This window comes from Enhydra lutris, unplaced genomic scaffold (assembly GCF_002288905.1).
Source record: "Enhydra lutris kenyoni isolate GAN:26980312 unplaced genomic scaffold, ASM228890v2 scaffoldscaffold29, whole genome shotgun sequence".
Classification (NCBI taxonomy): domain Eukaryota; kingdom Metazoa; phylum Chordata; class Mammalia; order Carnivora; family Mustelidae; genus Enhydra; species Enhydra lutris.
Genome location: NW_019154113.1, coordinates 135491 through 142145, shown reverse-complemented (window position 1 = coordinate 142145; position 6655 = coordinate 135491).

Genomic DNA, 6655 nt, shown 5'->3' with positions numbered 1-6655 from the left:
TTTAAGTATAATGTGTTTCCCAGCAGTGAGAATCATTGGTTATATAATGGTAATTGAACCTTCACTTTTTGCCAGCCCATTTGTGGAATTGTTGGTACAATATCTATGCTCTGGCAGGGAGCAGATTCAGAAAAGAGAGAAGGTAAGCAATCAGACAGCCTGCTACAGGACAGTGAGCAAAGTACAGCATGTTTGGGAATGTAATGTTTGCAACCCTAGCAAAGGGTAGCCAGGTTGGGATTCTTAGAGAAGACATTGATTGGGTTAGAGTTCCAGGGTACAGAAAGTGTTGGATTTGATGGAAGTACACAGATCAGGAAAGTAAGCACTTGGAGATACTGCCAAAAAGGAAAATGATCCGCCCCACAAACATGGAGAGAGAAGGGAGAGGCAGGATATGGAGTTTAATGGTTTTGCAGGCCCCATAGAATGGAGGGAGGGCACATGACACACACTGAAGGGTTTTCATTGGGGGTAGTCCTCTGGGAATATATGGACAAGTCTGTAAGATAACAACAAAATTAGAATTTTATTGGAGTACGGTTATGTCCACTTATTTACACATTGTATATGGCTTTTTTTGTACTACACAGCAGCAAAGTAGTTGCAACAGAGACCCATTGCTCTTAAAGCCTAAAATATTTACTGTCTGGCTCTTTATAGAAAACTGTTGCTGACTTCTGATTAATCCAATTAAACTCTTCTGGAACTCATGTGGGGGCAGGCATTCAGTTACTTGGGTGTCTGTCATGGGAGATCACAAGTTAGGAAGATAAGACCCCTTTTATCTTAGAGATGACTTTCTGGTGGAAGATAGATTTTGTTTAATTAGTGGTTTATTTGAAATCCCAATAGAAGTACTGGGATAGGAAATATGCTTTGTGTTAAGGGGTCTCTACCTCCAAAAGCCTTCTGAGAAGTTAGGTTTGTACTGTCCAAATTGAAGCAGGGTTGGAGAGAAATAGGTTCTAGTCTAGAGGCAAGAGTATGACCTGAGATTTAGATGTGACAAGACCATGGAGGAATAGGGAGTGTTTCTTGAAGGTGAAATGGGACATGTTTTGAGGACAGTATTGGAGAGAGGAGTCCTGAAAGGTCTCAAGTGGAGTGACACACATGCCAAGGCATTTGGATTGGAGATTGCATTGCTCTAAATACGTCATCTCTAGCATGTGTTGTCTGTTTGGAGCAAATGCAATTTCAAACACAAGATCTTTCAGACCATGAGAATCTGAAAAGCCCCCAAATAAGGTTAAGTATCAAAAGATCATTCTTGCTTTTGGGAAAAGTGAACTGTAGGTGTTCATTCTTTGTGTTATTTATATTATTTCTCCATTTTTCATTCTTCCTCATCCTTCCCACTGAAAATTTTCATGAGTATCCTGTGAATTGTGTAATAATGAATCTCTTGCTTAAACATGTGCTTATTTTTATTCCTTATTAATTTTGCTTAAAATTTGTCTCTAAGCATCAGGGATAGCTTAACATGCCCTTTATCATCAGAAGTTGGAAGGCCAAGTTTGATACCATATTAATTATCAGGGAGCCCAGATTCCTGATACCTGGTAAGAATAGTGAGGGTGTTAGGAGCCAGAATCTCAGTGGGAGGGGAGTCAGATTTGAATATAGTATAGGTATGGATCAATGGACTAATAATGGTTGAGGCCAGGGGAGTTGGAACAAAAAAAAAATTTACTTATTTTTAATAATCAACAGAATTGTTGATAAAAGATAAATATGTTTTAGTAGTAATTTATAAAGTATTTAGTAAAACCAAAACAGTTTTCCTTGGACATGTATAATGTACCGACATTTTTTAGTACTTTTAAAATTTGGATCTGGACTTGATTTTCAGGAATCTAATAATTTGGGGTGCCTGGGTGGCTCCATTGTGGAGCATCTGCCTCTGGTTCAGGTCATGATCCCAGAGTCCTGGGGGTCCTGGGATCGATCCCTGCATTGGGCTCCTTGCTCAGCAGAAAGCCTGCTTCTCCCTCTCCCACTTCCCCTGCTTGTGTTCCCTTTCTCACTGTGTCCCTCTTTGTCAAATAAATAAATAAAATCTTTATATAGGGCGCCTATGTGGCTCAGTGGGTTAAGCCTCTACCTTCTGCTCTGGTCGTGGTCTCAGGATCCTTGAATCTAGGCCTGCTTCTGGCTCTCTCCTCAGTGGGGAGCCTGCTTCCCATCTCTCTGCCTGCTTCTCTGACTACTTGTGATTTCTCTCTCTGTCAAATAAATAAATAATTCTTTATAAATAAATAAAATCTTTATATGAAAAAAGGAATCTAGTAATTTGCTTATTTGTTATAGTGCTTTGCATTACCTGTGTGTGTATGTGTGTGGTTTAATGCATATTACATAAAATTTACCATATTAACCATTTTTATTTAAAGATTTTATTTATTTACTTGGCAGACAGATCACAAGTAGGCAGAGAGGCAGGCAGGGGTGGGGAGCAGGCTCCCTGCTGAGCAGAGAGGCTGATATGGGGCTCGATTCCAGGACCATGAGATCAGGACCTAAGCCAAAGACGGAGGCTTAACCCACTGAGCCACCCAGGCATCCCCATCTTAACCATTTTCAAGTGTACAGCTCTGCAGCATTAAGTGTGTCACATTGTTTTGCAATCATCAAACATACATCTTCAGAACTCTTTTCATTTTGCAAAAGTGAAACTCTGTGCCCAATTATTTTAAAGACTTTATTTATTTCACAGAGAGGGAACACAAGCAGGAGGAGTGGGAGAGGAAGAAGAAGGGTCCATGCAGAAGAGGTAACACCACGTGGGGCTCCATTACAGTATCCTATGATCAGAATCCTGGGTTCATGACCTGACCTGAAGGCCGATGCTTAATGACTGAACCATCCAGGTGCCCCTCTGTACCCATTAAATAACAATTCCCCCTTTCTCCCTGTCCCCAGTCCCTGGCAATGATTATTCTATTTTCTTTCTCTGTGAATTTGACTAGTCTAGATACTTCATATAAGTGGAATCATAAAATATTTGTTCTTTGCCGTCTGGCATATTTCACTGACATAAGGTCTTCAAGGCTCATCCATGTTGTAGCATGTGTCAGAGTTTTCTCCCTTTCTAAAACTGAATAATATTCTTTTTTTTCTTGTTTTTTTTTTAATTTATTTATTTTCAGCATAACAGAATTCATTGTTTTTGCATCACACCCAGTGCTCCATGCAATATGTGCCCTCCTTAATACCCTCCACCTGGCTCCCCCAACCTCCCACCCCCCGCTGCTTCAAACCCCTCAGACGGTTTTTCAGAGTCCATAGTCTCATGGTTCATCTCCTCTTCCAATTTCCCTCAACTCCCTTCTCCTCTCCATCTCCCCATGTCCTCCATGTTATTTGTTATGCTCCACAAATAAGTGAAACCATATGATAATTGACTCTCTCTGCTTGACTTATTTCACTCAGCATAATCTCTTCCAGTCCCATCCATGTTGCTACAAAAGTTGGGTATTCATCCTTTCTGATGGAGGCATAATACTCCATAGTGTATATGGACCACATCTTCCTTATCCATTCATCCATTGAAGGGCATCTTGGTTCTTTCCACAGTTTGGCGACCGTGGCCATTGCTGCTATAAACATTGGGGTACAGATGGCCCTTCTTTTCACTACATCTGTTTCTTTGGGGTAAATACCCAGTAGTGCAATTGCAGGGTCATAGGGAAGCTCTATTTTTAATTTCTTGAGGAATCTCCACACTGTTCGCCAAAGTGGCTGCACCAATTTGCATTCCCACCAACAGTGGGAAAGGGTTCCCCTTTCTCCACATCCTCTCCAACACATGTTGTTTCCTGTATTGCTAACTTTGGCCATTCTAACTGGTGCAAGGTGGTATCTAAATGTGGTTTTAATATGAATCTCCCTGATGACTAGTGATGAGGAACATTTTTTCATGTGTCTGATAGCCATTTGTATGTCTTCATTGGAGAAGTGTCTCTTCATGTCTTCTGCCCATTTTTTGATATGATTATCTGTTTTGTGTGTGTTGAGTTTGAGAAGTTCTTTATAGATCCGGGATATCAACCTTTTGTCTGTACTGTCATTTGCAAATATCTTCTCCCATTCCGTGGGTTGCCTCTTTGTTTCCTTGACTGTTTCCTTTGCTGTGCAGATGCTTTTGATCTTGATGAAATCCCAAAAGTTCATTTTCGCTTTTGTTTCCTTTGCCTTTGGAGACATATCTTGAAAGAAGTTGCTGTGGCTGATATTGAAGAGGTTACTGCCTATGTTCTCCTCTAGGATTCTGATGGATTCCTGTCTCACATTGAGGTATTTTACCCATTTCAAGTTTATCTTTGTGTATGGTGTAAGAGAATGGTCGAGCTTCATTCTTCTATATATAGCTGTCCAATTTTCCCAGCACCATTTATTAGAAAGACTGTCTTTTTTTAATTGTATATTTTTTCCTGCTTTGTCGAAGATTATTTGACCATAGAGTTGAGGGTCCATATCTTAGCTCTCTACTCTGTTCCACTGTTCTATGTGTCTGTTTTTATGCCATTACCATGCTGTCTTGGTGATCACAGCTTTGTAGTAAAGCTTGAAATCAGGTAACGTGATGCCACCAGTGTTCAACATTCACAAATCAATCAATGTGATAGAACAAATTAATAAGAGAAGAGAGAAGAACCACATGGTTCTCTCAATTGATGCAGAAAAAGCATTTGACAAAATCCAGCATCCATTCCTGATTAAAATGCTTCAAAGTATAGGGATAGAGGGAACATTCCTGAACTTCAAAAAATCTATCTATGAAAGACGCACAGCAAATATCATCCTCAATGGGGAAAAGCTGACAGCCTTCCCGTTGAGATCAGGAACATGACAAGGATGCCCACTCTCACCACTCTTGTTCAATGTAGTATTAGAAGTCCTAGCAACAGCAATCAGACAACAAAGAGAAATAGAAGTTATCCAAATTGGCAATGAAGAAGTCAAACTCTCTCTCTTAGCAGATGACACGATTCTTTATATGGAAAAGCCAAAAGACTCCACCCCAAAACTACTAGAACTCATACAGCTATTCAGTAATGTGGCAGGATACAAAGTCAATGTACAGAAATCAGTGGCTTTCTTATACACTAACAATTAAAATACAGAAAGGGAAATTAGAGAATCAATTCCATTTACTATAGCACCAAGAACCATAAGATATCTGGGAATAACCCTAACCAAAGATATCTGGGAATAACCTAACCAAAGAAGTACAGGATCTGTACTTGAAGAACTGCAGAACACTCACAAAAGAAATTGAAGAAGACACAAAAAAGATAGAAGACCATTCCATGCTCTTGGATGGGAAGAAGAAACATTGTTAAAATGTCTATACTGCCTAGAGCAATCTATACTTTTAATGCCATTCCGATCAAAATTCCACCAGTATTTTTCAAAGAGCTGGAGCAAATAATCCTAAAGTTTGTATGGAATCAGAAGAGACCCCGAATTGCTAAGGAAATGTTGAAAAACAAACAAACAAAAAAAAAAACTGATTAATATTCTGTTGCATGTATATACTACATATATATGCCACATCTGGTAATTCTGTCCTTTTGTTTTTAGGAAACACTGTTTCCCATAGCAGATGTACCATTTTACCTTTCCAACAGCAAAGCGCAAGGGTTCTAATTTCTCTATATCCTTGCCAATACTTATTATTCTGTTTTTGTTATTGTTGTTTAATTCAATAACGACCCAAAAGGGTGTAAAGTGGTATCTTGTTGTATGCTGATCTTTTACTGATTGGTTTATCTTCATCTTCTTTGGAGAAATGTTTATTCCAGTCTTTTGCCCATTTCTTAACCAGGGTATTTTGGTGGTGGTGGTTGTTGAGTTGTAGGAAGTCTTATATATTGTGGATATTAACCACGTATCAGATATATGATTTGAAAATATTTCCCCATCCTGCAGCTTGTTTTTGTTTCACATTACTGATACACAGCGGTTTTAAAATTTGATGTACTCCCATTTAATCTATTTTTTTTTTTCTTGTGCTTTTGGTGTCATCAAAGAAATCTTTGACAAATTGAATGTCATGAAGAATTTCTCTATGAGATTTATAATTTTAGCTCTTAAGTTTAGGTCTTTTATACAAATTCAGTGTTTTGCATAGAGATATTCAATTTTCCCAGCACTGTGTGTTGAGTAGACTATCTTTTCCCCCACTGAATGGCCTTTGTATTCCTGTTAAAATCATTTGAGCTGTAGGCAATTTTATTTCTGGGTTCTATTCCATTTGTCTATGTGTTTTGCATTTTTTAAAAATATTTTTTAGGGTTTACATTTCAAAGTTAGCATTCCTAGTAGATCTTGTAAGAATAAATACGATGAGGAAGATTTTAAATCACACTATTCTGACTAGGAATCTCTGACAATTTTCGTGATATAGGCCATGTGACCAGGATACAGATCAGCAAACCTTTTTTCTAAAGGGCCAGTTTATTAAGGACAGAGAGATTTACTTTTAGAAATTGACTCATGTAATTATGGAGACTGACAAGTCCAAAATCTGCAGGGTAGGCTGGTGGATTAGAGACAAAGAAGAGTTGCAGACTTTAATCCAACACCAGGCTGGAGACAAAATTTCCTTCCCTCCCTCCCTCCCTCCCTCCCTCCCTCCCTCTCTCCC